The following is a 16,115-nucleotide window of genomic DNA, read 5'->3' as shown; positions in this document are numbered from 1 at the left end:
GTGGCACGACAAAACTGCACTCGACTAAAGAGCGCCCGATTAAACCGCGTTGCTGACGTCATCAACAGGGCGACAACAGCGAGCGCGGAGAAAGAAGGGCGCTTTAAATAGCGCTTTGAAAGCAAGCCGATTCAAGTTAAGGTAAGGTTTAGGTTTAGGTTTAGGGTTAGGGTTAGGGTTAGGGTTAGGGTTAGGGTTAGGGTTAGGTTTAGGGTTAGGTTAAGGGTTAGGTTTAGGGTTAGGTTTAGGGTTAGGTTAAGGGTTAGGGTTAGGTTTAGGGTTAGGTTAAGGGTTAGGGTTAGGGTTAGGGTTAGGTTTAGGGTTAGGTTTAGGGTTAGGTTAAGGGTTAGGGTTAGGGTTAGGGTTAGGTTTAGGGTTAGGTTAAGGGTTAGGATTAGGTTTAGCGTTAGGTTAAGGGTTAGGTTTAGGGTTAGGTTTAGGGTTAGGTTTAGGGTTAGGTTTAGGGTTAGGTTTAGGGTTAGGTTTAGGGTTAGGTTTAGGATTAGGTTTAGGGGGGTTAGGTTTAGGTTTAGGGGTTAATTTTAGGTTTAGTGTTTACAGCGTGCTTTTTTCTCCGCGCTGTTGTCGCGCTGTGATGACGTCAGCTATGCGGTTTCGTCGAGCGCCCTTTAGTCAAACGTGGTTTTGTGGTGTAACCCTAGTGGTGAGTTGACTATGAGTGAGCAATCCTCCCCTGCCAGCCTCCCCCCATCCTGTTTAGCAGCAACTGGAGTTCTTGCAAAAATTTAATAGTATTATTCTCCATGTTTACTTTAGGTGACTTTAGAGGCGTATGAGAGAACTGATTGTAATGCAGTTTAAAGCGTTACATCAGTTGAACCGGGGAACAAAACCATCCTAATGATTTGATTTGAAGGGGGCAGAAGAGCCTGATTTAAACTGATTAGTTGCCCCAATCAAAAGAAAAGGGACTTTTTTGTATATGTTACTACCCACAATTATAAAAGTTCATGAATTAATGTTCAGTCCAATGTGTTTTTCTAGTGTACCACTTTGTCATAGAATGATTCAACTTTATTCAATCTGTGTTTCCTTCAAAAGAAGCATTCTATTGAAATTTTATTACATGCAATAAGCTAAACATGTCTATCAAATCTGTTGTTTGCCATTTATCTGTTTGACTCATATTCCTCTACAGGGATTTTTGTTTCTTAAAAACTAAAGCAACATTTTTGCATTTTGCATCATTTTAGTCTGTCTTTCCTTCCTTCCTTCCTTCCTTCCTTCCTTCCTTCCTTCCTTCCTTCCTTCCTTCCTTCCTTCCTTCTTTCTTTCTTTCTTTCTTTCTTTCTTCCTTCTTTCTTTCTTTCCATCCTCTCTCCCTCCCCCTCCCCTTATTAACACCTGGGAACTTCTTGGACATGTCCCTGAATTTTTCTTGACAAGTCTTCAGAACTGGTTTTCCACTGCCTTTTCCTAGGGCTGAGAGAGATGGCTGGCCCATCCAGCTAGCTTTGTGCCTAAGGTGGGACCATTATCTCCTGGTTTCTAGCTTGGAGCCTTAGCAACTAGATCAAAAAGATTATGTAATGTGATGAGCTACTCTATATTATTTTTATGAATCCTAATTTAACTTGGCTCTTCCTTCCAGCTAGGAAAAAGTTCCTAGGTTAAGTTCTAGACAAAATCATAGTCAGAAACTTGTAATGAACAGCTGTATGACCTCAGGTGGAACTATCTTAGCTACACATTGCTAAGAAGATGAGTGGAGCAGCTTCCAAATTTTGCATTGCCAGAATGTTGACATCATCATTAACCAGACCAAGAGGGAAAACCTCTAGAAGTTCTGTAAAAGAATAGAATAGAAGAACAGAGTTGGAGGCAGTAGTGGGTTCCTAACTGGTTTACTAGCGGGTTCGCTGAGTGTGTGCGCAGTTGAGCAAAAATTAGTCAGAAAAAAGGGAAAACAGCTGAGAAGCAGCCGCTCCAGATCAGCTGGGCTTTGGAAGCTGGAATAAAGGTAAGTATAGCCCAGGGGTGGAAGGGCAGGCTCCCTTTTGGCAAAAACAGAGAACCGGTTTGCTCTCTGCTTGGAGCCAGCACTACTCATTTGGAAGAACTGGTCTGAACCAGTAGGAATCCACCTCTGGATTGAAGGGACCTTGGAGGTCTTCTAATCCAACCCTTTGCTTAGGTAGGAAACTCTACTCCACTTTAGACAAATGGCTATCCAACATCTTCTTAAAGACTTGCAGTGTTGGAGCATTCACAACCTCTGGAGGCCAGTTGTTCCACTGATTAATTGTTCTAACTGTCAGGGAATTTCTCCTCAGTTCTAGATTGCTTCCCTCCTTGATTAGTTTCCACTCATTGCTTCTTGTTCTACCCTCAGGGGCTTTGGACAATAGCTTGACTCCCTCTTCTTTGTGGCAGCCCCTGAGATATCAGAATACTGCTATCATGTCACCCGTAGAAAGAATACAAGTCTTATTCATAGATTCTAAAAGAGATGTGCCATGTGGTAAAGTCCATACAAGTACAAAGAAGTTCTAAGTAGTCAATACAGTCCAGGTATTCTCAGCCTTGGATATTCATTGTCATTAATTGACTCAGAAACAAAATGACAGCATTAAAAGAATTTGACACAAAAAAAAAACTAAAAAAGGGATCAGTTTCTAGAAAATGTTATTTGGATTAAAGACTATTTTCAAACCACTGGTGGTTTAAAAACACTGGATTTGTCTGCCAGAGATAGTTGGCGCTCTGGTAGTCAAGCCCATGGCATTACAGGAGTAAGCTCCTATCATTTGCCCCTAGCTCCTGCCCACCTAGCATTTTGAAAGCATGTAACAATGCAACTAGATCAATAGGTAGCATTCCAGTGGGAAAAGCTAGCAGTGCTCAGTCTGGAAGTGGGAGCTGGCACTGGACTTGCCTGGATGTGAGGCAAAATCGGCAGAAGAAAACCTGGATGACCCAATATCCTCCCAACATTGCTAGCCAGCTGGTGCAAAGCTAATCTGTCCCCTGTGGTATATCATGGATAGCGCACATGAGTGAACAAAATGAACTGCCTTGTAGTCTTCCCTGAATAATAAGGAACAAGTGACTTACTTACTTTTGTTGTGTTCTGAAGTCACTAATGTGGCAGCCTACTCCCTATTTCCTATTAAATAAGGTAGATGAAGGATGTTCTTCCTATTGGACAAGGTAGAAGTGATGGGTCATTTCTTTTGATTTCTAACAAGTGGGAAAGCCATAGCTTTACTTAGTGCTGTCTGTTACCAATAAATTAAATTAAAACCTATTTCCAAAAAATAACTTCTACAATTGGTGGCAAGTTCTGTGGAACGAGACTAATGGGACTGATTTGGGTAAATACAAAAATATAAGATTTACAAATCTGTGTTTACCCTTTACATTTAAAAAAACATTTATTTGCATCTGGGCAGGTACAAGTCTCTGTTTAAAGAGGAAGGTATGTTGTGAGCTATGTGATCTGATTTTCAGCTAAAATAAAGTCTGAATTCTGATTTACAGTGAAGTTCCAGAAATCCTTCTCCTCAATTTTGTTGCTTGAAAGGGAGTAAGATTTTTCTTCCCACACCAAAGATTTAATGCAGAACTCCAGTAAATACAAATCCTTGTACGCTACAATGCATTATGCAAGTGTTCCTCACACCAAGGATATATACAGTATGCAAGTTTAAGACAAATGACTGAAGACTTAACGTCCATGTTGTGCAGTGATTCTTTCACTTTCTTCTAATCTAAGGGTCAACAATTTCTGGAGCTGCATGTGGCTCTTTTATCCCTCTGCTGTGGCTCCCTGTTGCTGAAAATATGTGTTACACCAGCCAATGTGTGACACTTTTTGGAATATGATTTCTTGAGCTTCTCAACCCCTAGTAGGCCAAACATGGTAAAATCCAAGAAAAGAAAAGTTTCAGAAGAAAACAGAATGCTTACTTTAACTACATGTACTAGTTTTATGTCCGCTCAGGAAATAGTCAGGCATGGGAAGGGTTTTGTGGCTCCCAGTGTTTTCTTTTCTGTGGGAAATGGGTCCAAATGACTTTTTAAGATTGCCAACCCCTGTTCTAATCTAACATAGGTGTTTGAAGGATAACTCATAATTGTAATAGATACAATCCTATTTTTTATTTAGTTATAGATAAGCACATACTTATTGTTGTTCTGTTAAGTACATTTTTAATACAATTCCTTCTGATGAATTCATGGCCTGATGGCTAAGTTAAAGTGACACATTCAAATTCAGTTAAGGTCACATATTACTAAGACAACCAATTTGGTCTGCTTCATTTCCACTTCGACAATTGCAAGTTTTCCTGAATTCATGCTTCTTATATTCCATGTTTCAGTGTGTGTATATATGCACCTATACAAAGAGTTTTTTTTTCTCTTTTCAGTTCAAGCAACATGAATCACTGGATTACTTGTGACTTGGATCTAACTCAACATAGCTTCCAGATCTCCTGATGATCATTGTCTTTGGTGAAGGGAAAGGATGCATCATAACCTGGTACCCAATTTTATCTAAATAATTATATAAAGAGGATATATGGTATTGGTGTTTCTTCTAGTTGGATTGGGTTTCCTCCAAGATATTAGGAGAGCAAAAAGTGAATATGTAGACGATCAAAGCTCCTTCCCTTGCTACATATTTAGTGTTGGAAAAGCACATCACAATTACATTCTCAATGATCATGAATATGATCAGATTCTCTCTCCCCCCCCCATGCTTCCCTGTGCATGCTTCTCACCCCCACCCATTTTTGGTTTCCAGGTTGGTGCAGGAGGCTTTCCAGGCCCAAAACGGGATGTGGGGTGCTGTGTGAGCCCCCAAAATGCAATCTTAGCACCCACATACATGTGCCCTTCCCCCTCGCATGTGCATCTCCCACATTCCCCCCCCCACATGCATGGCAGAGACCCAAAGACCATCTGGCTGGCAGGAGGTGCATGTGCATGCATGGTTGAGCTGGGCTGGGGCGACGGCTGGCGTGCCCACAGAGAGGGCTCTACATGCCACCTGTGGATGCATGCCATAGGTTTGCTATCACTGATTTATATAGTCAATATATGATGGATTTTTCTTGACAGGTGCTTAGAAAGCACTGTTTCACAATACTCTGTACCACACCTATATTCCAAAGAAGAGAGCTTCCCCCACTTGTGGAAGAGATTAGTGTATCTGCCATGTTATCTTGTTTAATAACAAATTCTGGTCCCAATTGTGTTTATCAATCAAGGACCACCTAAATACAAATACATATATACCCAGATTTCAAAACATACTCAACACTAAGCAATATTATCATTTCCATGGGAGAAAATATTTTAAATTTGATTGTTGCAGTGATTGCTTATTACCAATGACATAGTTTTCAACTATGACATTTTCGGTTGTGCTTTTTTTGCTCTATCAATTAAAATGCAGTTAAAAATAAATGTGCCCCCTCAACCCAGAAAAATGAAATATTTTGGGAAATATGAAAAAAAGACACAATGTTATATTTCTCCCAAAGGGAAAAAAGGAGAAGCATGTTTTAGAGGCACAAAGCAGCCATAAGTCTTTCTTAATACCCCACAGCAGATGCCAGCACTTTAGGGATAAAGAGCCTATTGAAAGAGGAAGACAAGTATCTAGATAGCTCTTGTCAAGCATGCCTCCCTCAATAACCAAGAAAAAAACCTCTCACTCCAATGTTTGTGGAATTAAAAGTACTTTTACTGGTTATGAATACATAGCAGCGAAGTAAAGCAAGATCTGAGGCAGAAAAACGCAAAATCATACATATCAAACTTTTGCCCAGCCCACTTCCTCCAACAACCCCCACCCCATTGCGCAATCTGCATCTCCCTTCGGTGTCATGTGGGTTGCATCTTCAAGTAGCATCATCAGGTGGTTTGCAGGATGGTTGGCCTTCACCAGGTCCAAATATCGGCCATCAGCTTGCTCAGACGATGGTAAGAACAAAACTCCCTGTTTGACAAATCCTCCTGTACTAATTATTCCCATCCCAAATACCATGCCCTCCCCCTGTTTCCATGGCAGCTGAAAGCAAGCAAGCGAAGCAGAGGCTGACATCTGGCCCTTCTTCAAGTGAGATATCATCCCTGCAGAAAAAGAGAAAAGGAAAACAAACAATACAAAACTAGAATATATTAAATCAAGGTTTATCAGGATAACTGGAGTAGAATTTCCATAAAAGTCTGGGAGTTCAAACATGAGATTTGTCAACCCATTCTGCCTCAGAAGGAGGAAAATGTTTCCAGGATACCAAATACTGAATGCGACCCCTATGTTTTCTGGAGTCCAAGATTTCTTTAACCTCAAAATGTTGCTCTCCCGGAGGTGGTTGAGGCAGACAAAAAGAAGAAGTATGCTCCAGTTTTAACAAGTTCACATGAAACACAGGATAAATTCTTCTAAGGGTCTTTGGTAACTCCAATTTTACCGATACAGGATTTATGATTTTCACAATGGGGAATGGTCCTACATACTTCGGACCCAGCTTCTTCGATTTTGGGGTGGTTTGCAGGAACTTAGTGGATAAAAACACCCTATCCCCAACTTTGTACTCTCTCGGTTTAGTCCATTTCTTATCCACCTGTTCTTTGTGAGCTTCATGAGCTGCATCCGATGTTTTGCAGGTCATGGGCCAAAATTTCCAAAGTTGATCACTCCACTAAGATAAGGACAAAATTTGCAGTTTTTCATGAGGCAATTCAGGAATAGGTACAAAGTCCTGACCAAACACAACTTTGAAAGGGGTCATGCCGGTACTGCTGTGAACAGAATTATTGTACGCCATCTCTGCATGTGGTAACAGTTCAACCAATTATCCTGTTGATAATTGATGACACATTGGAGGTACTGCTCCAAACTGAGTTAGTCCATTCACAAGCCCCATTAGTTTGAGAATGGTGGGTAGAACTTAGCTCTTGGGCAGAGCCAATCAATTTCAGGAATTCTTTCCAAAAGAGGGAGGTGAATTGAACCCCCCTGACTGAAATTATGCATTCAGGCACACCATGTATATATGGTGCATTCAGGCATTCAGGCACACCATGTATATCACATACATGTGAAATAAACAATTTAGCTAACAACTTCACTGACAGGATCTTGGAACAAGGCACAAAATGAACCTGTTTGGAAAACAAATCAGTGATAACCCAAATAACGGTATATCCTAGACTTTCTGGTAATTCAACTATAAAATCCATTGATATCTCCTTCCATGGGTCTCAAGGATGGGCCACTTTGGAGGAGACTCTGAGGTTTCTTTTTGCGGCTGCACAGATGGGATAACTGGCTATGTAGGACTCAATATCTTTTTTCAATGAAGGCAACCAAAACTGCTTCTTAATCAAATGCAAAGTCTTCACAAATCCAAAATGGTCCGCCTTTCTTGAATTGTGGGCCCATTGAAGAACGACCGGTTTCAGGGTAGCAGGAACATACAATTTAGCCCCCACCCAAGCCAGTCCATCCTTCATGTTGCATTCATCAGAATGTTTCTTGAACCAGTTATCGGATTCAAAGCCTTCCTTGAGTTTGTTCAAGTTTGTTGGGTCAGCTGCCCAGAATCACATGTGATTGGTGGTCCTGCTTCATCATTAAACCATCTTTCCAAAGAGCCTCCATGTTTCTAATGTTTTTCTCCCAGCTTGGAATTGAACCAGATGGATTTTCCTTCCAACACTGCCAAAACTGATCCCATAAAATCAATATTTTGTTAATCAGAAAGGTTGGCAGTTCGGTGGTTCGAATCCCTAGTGCTGTGTAACAGAGTGAGTTCCCGTTACTTGTCCCAGCTTCTGCCAACCTAGCAGTTTGAAAGCATGTAAAAATACAAATAGAAAAATAGGGACCACCTTTGGTGGGTTTCAGGTTTTTGAAAAATGCCCTAATTGATTCAGAGCCTCGAGCCAAGTTTCAAAAGAAAACTAGTCATTTATTAGGAGCACAATTTGGCAAGACCTTATTGCAGTCAGTTCTGAGCCTCATTTAAATTATAGCTGAACATTACCCCTGTTCCTTCCCTCCCCTCACTCTATGTCATAAATCACATTCCCCAATGAGGTGCACTCCTCCCAAACCTGCTGCAGTAATCTCCGATTCTAGCTGAAACTTTGTGTAGAATGTGCTCCCCCCACCTTTCCTCACCATAGCAACTTTATGAATTGACTTTGGAAAGGTAACATCATTCTGTGTCCCTTCCGCATTTAGTCATGCCGGCCATATGACCATGGAGACTTCTTCGGACAGCATTGGCTCTTCAGATTTGAAATGGAGATGAGCACCGCCCCCTAGAGTCAGGAACAACTAGCACATATGTGCAAGGGGAGCCTTTACCTTTGCAAACCACAGCCCTGAAAAATTTGAAAACTGAGAAAAATATATTCAACCAATGTTGTTTGGAATTGAAAAGGTCCCTGGCTCTGTCCTGTCTATCATAAGCTTTTTGCATAATCCATTAATCCTGACCCAGTTAAGTGAATTTTGTGACACGAAGAGAAAACTTTACTAGGTCCAATAAAGAATTGTTCATTCTGAGACCATGAGGCCGAGCCCCAAGATGGACTGCCTTGCAGCTACTCTGACCCTATCCCTATTTTTATTTGTGAATTGTGGGTGGACATGTCAAGATGTTTCCTAGGCCAGTTTCTCTGAAATGTGATTTTGCATTGGCGCATTTGAATCAACTCTCATCCAAGCAAGGCTGCAATCATGCACTTTATTGCTCACAACAATTGGCCACCCACAACTGGTAGCAGGCTCACACTCCTGATAAATCACATGTATTTCTCATCATCTCTCTCAGAAGATACGCACAGCTGTTTGGCTCTGGGAGTGGAGGGGGACAGCAAGACATTCAACCCTCACCTCACCTCTGTGATCTTTCAGGATGGATGCTGGATGCCATCAGTGATCAGCACAAGAGAGGCCAGGGCATGCATTTATTATACATAATATGTGTGGAGTCTTTGCAAAATGTTTTCCCTCAATCAAATCCTTGCTATTTAAGCAAAACAGGGAGGGAGGAAACGATATCACTAATGAGGTGCAAATTATATTGGCAGGAGCACGTATACATCCCAGGCAGCTGATTATCTTTCATCAAGCCAGCTAAGTAATGTAGTCCTCCTAATGAATGAATGGATTTGCAAGTCCAGTTAGTGCCCAGAGTTCAACCCTTAGACAAGTTAATCTGTTATTTTTTTTTTAAAAAAAAATTAAATTAGCTGATTGGAATTCAGCTGATAAGAGGTATTAAGGGCCAAGCTTCTTAGTTCATTTCCCCCCTCTCTCATTTTCCCCTCAATGGGGAAGACTTGAAGGCTTCAACTCTTTGGAGACTTGGTGCCTCAGCTCCCCACCATCCATGCATATGGAACGGCTAATGATAGGAGCCAACCCAGTGGAGAAGGCAATTCCATGTAGACATTTTCTCCAAAATGGATTATTTCAGCCTGGTTGGTCACAGATCCCGTAGTTTTCGAGCGATTCATCTTACTATTAATAATGTCAGAAAATTTTAGGCCGTTGAATTAAATAATGATAAATAGGAGGCACAGAGCGAGCTCGGCAGAGGCAGTGACTGTTTATTTCAGCACAAGGCTCTGTCAGGCCTGATAAATCGGATCCCTGAAATAGTTTATAAAGTACTGAATTGATGTGGCAGTTTGGTGAGGGGAGAGAATTAATGTCACGGGAGAAGCTTGCAACCCAGATTTTGATGAAAGCCTAGGAAAGCCGTTTTATATAAATATGGTGTCTGTGCCAGGAAGGAGGAGGAAAAAAGCCAGAAAGGGACTTGTGAAATTTCAGTACACCCCAAAAGAAAAAATATCAGGGGAAGAGTGGGGGATGACTGTACGGGGATCCAAAAGGTCCAGAAGGAACTCACAACTTTGCTTCCCCCACACCTTTTCTTTAATACATGTAATGTGCAGTGGGGGGGGGGGAGGGAGGAGATTTCAGTCACAAGATCACAGCTACCATTCTGACATTTGATCCTCTGTGACTTCTCCTGGTCAGTGGAATGAAAAGTTAATAACTTTGGACTATAGGACTGTGTTGGTGAATCTATGGCACCCATGCCACAGGTGGCACATAGAGTCCTCTCTGTGGGAACTCCAGCCATTGCCCCAGCCCAGCTGCACCGCACCTCCTGACGGCCAGCTGGTCTTCATGTCTCTGCTGCGCATGCACAGGGGGTGGGGCGCAAGTGCTGGGGGTGCTTGCATTGCACTTTGGGGGGTTCCTGTGCATGGCGTGTGCCCCCGCACCCTGTTTTGGGCCTGGAAAGCCTCCTGCACTAACCTGGAAGCCATAAACATGCCACAGGTTGCGTGGTGGACATGAGGGAATGCAGGGGGGAGGCACATGCACATACATGGAGGGCAGGATGTATGCATGGGGAACACATGCATGCGAGGCACTCACATTGCCTTTTGGGGTTCCACTGGGCACTCGGCACCAAAAAGGTTAGCCATCACTGTTATAGGAGATGGAAATGGGTGATCATGGGTTGATTTCTTACTGTACAAGTTGTAGGAAGTTAGCATCAGGGGTGGGCTACTGCTGGTTCGCTCAGGGATATGCTTCAGGCACACAATGCGCACATTCTCAGTAGGGAAAAAACCAAGATGGTGCCACCAATAGAACCAGTTCAGGGGCATGGGCGGCTGAGTTACTACCTTCTCGGCCGAACCAGTCCAAACTAGTAACCTACCTCTGGTTAGCACCCACCTCTCTCCCCGGAAAATGAGATATTTTAGGTAATATTAAAAGGGCAGAATATTTACCCCTAAAAGGGTGGCAGAAACTCAGCCGCCCCCACTATCTTTGTCAATGGGCCATTAAGGCCTGATCCAGTCTATTCTACATAACAAAGATCTACCTCCTTCAGGCAGAGCCATAGTAGGAATTGCCCAAAGTCCTTTCATTACATCATCATCCAGCAAGAGTCAACCTGGGACTCAGGTCAGCCTAAAAAGGTGCCCTGCAAGGCCCCATGGGAGTCTGACAACCAATCAGAATATAAGCTCAAGTTTAAAAGCCAAGATATATAAGGCATATAAGCAAGGCACTTTCAGAATCTCCTCCTTTTTTTTCTCCCAGGACCTCAAACCATGTGCTCCTGTCCATCATCAATAAACCTTCTTTCTAAGCAACTTCCATGAATCTAATGTCTTAGTTCCCCACTCGGAACTGAACCCAAATGGACGTTTCTTCCAACAATTCAATGAGCAAACACTTTGTATACAAAGGATGGATCTGGGATAGAGGACATCATAAGGGAATTAAAAGCTAAGCCACCTAAACTAATGAATGGTGTACAAAAGCTATCTCGTAATTTCTTGAAAATGTTCTTCACACTAGTTTTTTTTTCCTATCTTGCCTTCTTAGCTTGGAAATTTATTGTAATTTTCTCCACTTGGCGGGTTTTGAACTTATTTTACTGTCAGAAACACTACTGTTTAGTTGCACGCCACCTTCCTGTTGCATAATTTTGTGTTACAATCTTTGCTTCACTGGATTTGCTACTTCAAGTGGGCAGCTGGGGCTGACCTTGCACAGGGTCTAGCAAGAAGTCTCAGGGCTATAGCCTTTAGTGGGAACTGTAAAACATCTGTGGATTGTTCCACATCATTTGCTAGAAACAAAATGTGAATGTGCTCACCCAATCCATATCCAAGGAACTGATTTCTAGGAGATTTAATGCAGCTCCCTAGAAGGCACAGAAAACAAAGCAGGATCTTGCTCAAGAGTGTCAAGCTCAAGACCCAGGGACCAGATTCGACCCATGGGGTGCTTAGATCTGGCCCATAGGCCCACCCTGGAAACAGCGAAAGACAGACCTGCAGGGCCTCTGTCAGCAAAAATGGAGCTTGTGAGGGCCATATGCAGCCCTCCCAAGCTCAGTTTTTGCTGGCAGTGGGTTGCAGGAAGCCATGTTAGGAATATAATCTAACGGTTGGGTTGGCAATATATAAATCATGTCACAATGCTATACCTGTTTCTTTAAATCATACTGTAAAATGTGATTGGTTGCTGTTTCCTCAATCTGCCATAAGAGGGAGCCAGAATGACTGTTAACTCCCTGTTAGATGCTGGGCTGATCTGATCTGAGTGTTTTGGAAGCTGGCTGTTAGAAAATGCCATGAGCTATTGTAAGTTTTGCAACTGCTAGCAAACTTTGAGTACTGAACTGATTATAAGATACTGGACTATGTTATTTGGAGTATCCCTTAACTGAAAGACGTTGATGACTGACTGTCTTATCTGTGTATGACTTGGACTGTTTGATGCACTCTGGTACCTCTATTTCCATGAAAGTAAAAGCCTATTTAAACTACAGTGTCTCTGTAGGCTGGTTTGTGTGTTCTCCAAAACAACTCTCACAACGCTTCTTTGAACGTACTCGCTCTCCCAACAGATCCCAGCTGGAAACAGAGTTCAGGAGCCCATTTTCACTGGCAAAACACTCAGACCACCACAGGTGCCCCCCTAAATGAGTGACATAGTGCTGGCCATACCCACCCTGACCCCCCAAGGTCAAACACAACTCTGATGTGGCCCTTAATGAAATCGAGTTTGACACCCCTGATCTTGTTGATTTCCACATCCTACTTCAGCCCTTCCAAACTTGTTACTTCTTGCAGATACATTAGCTCACAATTTTGAGATTTATGTGATGAGAACTAAACAAATTAATCCCTTTAGGTATTGTTCTCAACTCTGAGAATGCCAACAAATAAAGGGAAGATGTATCATCTATAGCATTTATAGACCAGAATTTCTATCATCCTCAGGCAACATAGCTAATATTTATGTCCGTTGCAGGATGTAAGTTGCAGCCCAATAGATCAAGAAGATAACAAACTGGCAAGTTTCTTCCACAATTACTAATTCATACCTCCAAGTTTTGCATGCCAGTATCAGACTAATCACCAGTGGTTGCTTTTATGGTGATTGCAATACACAAAAATGTAGGTATTACGAGGCTACAAACCTGGTCAGATTTTAAAATCTGGATATGAAACAAAATATTAACAGGATTTTTTCATTAAGTATTTCTTTTGTTATCATTTTTTTTTAAGTTGATGGTTTTTTTTAGGTTGTAGCGATCTTTCATGTTTTCTGCAAAGGTTGATTTAAAGCAAATAGTTGGTTTATTTTTAAACATGGGCAGTATTTATTGATCTTTTAGACAACTAAATGGATAGATTGATTGAGAAATCAATTGATTGTTCAGTAGTAGAACTGATCAATGAATGGCTAGCCAGATACAATGGAAACCATTGTAAAACAGTCTCTTTTTTAAAAAAAATATTACATAAACAACACATACAAACAACAATAAAAAAACAAAAACAAAAAAGGAAAAAAAGAACAAACAAAAAAGAGAAAAAACCCATCATCACATACAGTATGTCGTTTGGTTACAGGTATTTTAACATTTATCATTCTTGTACATTTATTATTTCATTTAATAGGTTATAATATACAGTTTGGGTTGCTTTGTTTACCATCCCTTCCTCCTGTTATAACACCACCTTATTTTCCCTTTCTTTTCTCCCTCCCTCCCTTCTCTACTTTCTTCCTTCCTCCTCTCCTTTCCCTTCCTTCTTCCTGTACCTTTCTCCTACTCCTGCTCTTCCTCTTCCCCTTCCTACCCTCTTTCTTCCTATTTCTCTCCTTTCCATCCTCCTCTCCTTACCTCTTTCTTTCCACCCTCTCTTCTTTCTCTACTTTCTTCCTTCCTCCTCTCTTTCCCCTTCCTTCTTCCTTTACCTCTCCTTTGCTCATGCTCTTCCTCTTTCCCTTCCTACCAGTTTCTTCTTAATTTCCTTCTTTTATTTACATTTTTCATTCCAGATTTTACATATGGGATTGCTTGAAAAATACTATTTTATCTCCTTGAGACATTAAGGTTTTTTGTAGTGTTGATGCTTCTATGATTATAGTGGAAATGATCATAATGATGATGCATTTATAGTGTTCTAAGTGTTTTTTCAGGGTTGGAAGATACTCCCTGGTTCTTTGCCTTTAATTATATGATACAAGTAAAAGGAAGAAATATAAAGTTGGTTTATTTGATTAAGGTTAAAAACATTATGTTGTTATTTCTTGCATGGACTTTCTGCTGACACTATGACTGAAAAACTATGCTTTATAGAATTGTTTATAGATAAGAAATTAGGTGTTGGATGAAGAGATCTTAGATGTAAACTAAGAGGGAGTGAAGAGTTACAAAAATTGTTCATACTTGTGAAGAAGGTTGGAAGTCACTTCTTTATACATAACTTTTCTCTTTTTTACTATATTATTTCATTTCTCTTTCTTTCCCCTTTTCTAGGTTTTTTCCTTCTCCTTTACACCTTTCACTCTTTCTATTCTTCTAGTTAATATTGAATTTTACTATCTTAATTAAAACCCTTTATTTTTTTAACTGTTATATAAAATGTAGAATAATGGAAGGGACTCTAGAAATTTTCTAATCCAACCCCTTGATCAAACAGAAGTCCCAATACCATTCCAGAAAAATGGTTATCCAATCTCTTCTTGAAAACCTCCAGTGATGGAGCACCTATAATTCCCAGAGGTAAGCCATTCCACTGATTAATTGTTCTCACTGTCAGGAAATTTCTCCTTAATTCTAAGTTGGATTTCTCTTTAATGATCTTCTATCTGTTACTTCTTGTCCTGCCCTCAAGTAGAGAATAAGCGGACCTCCTTCTGTGTGACAGACCCTCAAATACTGGAAGAAACTAATTGCATCCTTACTTTTCTGTTTGCAAGTGTCTGTGCTTTATAGCTATAGGCAAAACCTATGCTCTGAGAGGGAGGAAAAGTCCATATGAAACTGAGACATTATTCTATTATTACAGAATGGAGGGAATCTGGGAGAGATAAGGATGAAATTCCAGATAATTTTATGGCAAAGTTAAATTTTAAATGAAGAACACTCCACCTATTACAATATTAAACCTTCAACCATAGCATTTTGGTTATGTTTATATGGTAGTAAAAATAGGCATACATTCTAAATTCCATCAAGTAGTTGAAAAGATTTAATCATTGTCCTCTTCTGCCTCACATGTATACAAGTTGAGATAGATGGTTAGATAGTCCTCATTTATTTTATTTATCAATTTGGGTAAGGAGAAGTCTTAACTCTTTCCTCTGAGCAGGGAATAAATACAGACCCTGAAAAGGATAGTTGATATCTTGATCAATGATGGAAACATCTGTCATGTAAAATGGTGGGGACGTGATGCTTGTTAGTGGCAGAGGACACACATCACAATAAGCCATCATTTTAGAATACAATAGAAAAATAGAGTTGGAAGGGACCTTGGAGGTCTTCTAGTTCAACCTCTTGTTTAGGCAGGAAACCCTATGGCGAACCTATGGCATGTGTGCCACAGGTGGTATGCAGAGCCTTTTCTATGGGTATGCAAGCTGTCATCCAGCTCAGCTCCACTATGCACATGCCCCCCGCCGGCCAGCTGGTTTTTGGGTCTTTGCCATGCATGCATGCATGGGGAACTAGGGCACACATGTGGGGATTGTACACACATGAGCAGGGAGTGGGGCACTTGCCTGGGTCATGCATGCATGCACATGTGGGGTCTCATCTGTGCATGTGCGGGGTCATGCACGCAAGGGGAAGTGAGGGGGTAATGTGCATGCATAGGGGCTGGAGGAGTATGGGGGGGTTCACGTGCACATGTGGGGGGTGGGGTGCACATGGGGGTTGCACATGTATGCATGGGGGCAGGGGGAATGCGGGGGGTCACATATGCATTGCAATATGGATGTGTGCATGCATGCTTTCAGCACGCACAAACAAAAAGTGTAGCCTACACCCCTTCAGATAAATGGTTATCCAATATCTTCTTAAAATCTTCCAGTGTTGGGGCATTCACAACTTCTGCAGGGAAGTTGTTCCACTGGTTAATTGTTCTAATTGTCAGGAAATTTCTCTTCAGTTCTAAGTTGCTTTTGTCCTTGATTAGTTTTAATCCATTGCTTCTTGTTCTACCCTCAGGTGCCTTGGAGAATAGTTTGACTCCCTCTTCTTTGTGGCATCCCTGAGATATTGGAACAC

The 16,115-nt window shown here is 41.3% G+C and overlaps 1 long non-coding RNA gene across 2 annotated transcripts in view; it reads left to right on the top strand.

Annotated features, from left to right (window-relative positions):
* Positions 1-12,348, top strand: part of LOC148045776 (uncharacterized) — a 138,726-nt gene extending 126,378 nt beyond the window's left edge. For both annotated transcript variants that reach the window (XR_015696228.1, XR_015696229.1), the window contains 2 exons: positions 4,392-4,504; positions 11,120-12,348. This is a non-coding gene — a long non-coding RNA (uncharacterized LOC148045776). The remainder of the gene's footprint in view (positions 1-4,391; positions 4,505-11,119) is intronic.
* Positions 12,349-16,115: the final 3,767 nt, after the last annotated feature.

Source organism: Thamnophis sirtalis, unplaced genomic scaffold, assembly GCF_051295495.1.
Source record: "Thamnophis sirtalis isolate CommonGarterSnake01/CBP01778 unplaced genomic scaffold, rThaSir2_p1.2 scaffold_4, whole genome shotgun sequence".
Classification (NCBI taxonomy): domain Eukaryota; kingdom Metazoa; phylum Chordata; class Lepidosauria; order Squamata; family Natricidae; genus Thamnophis; species Thamnophis sirtalis.
Note: the sequence above shows the minus strand (reverse complement) of the source record. Positions and strands in the feature narration are given on the sequence as shown.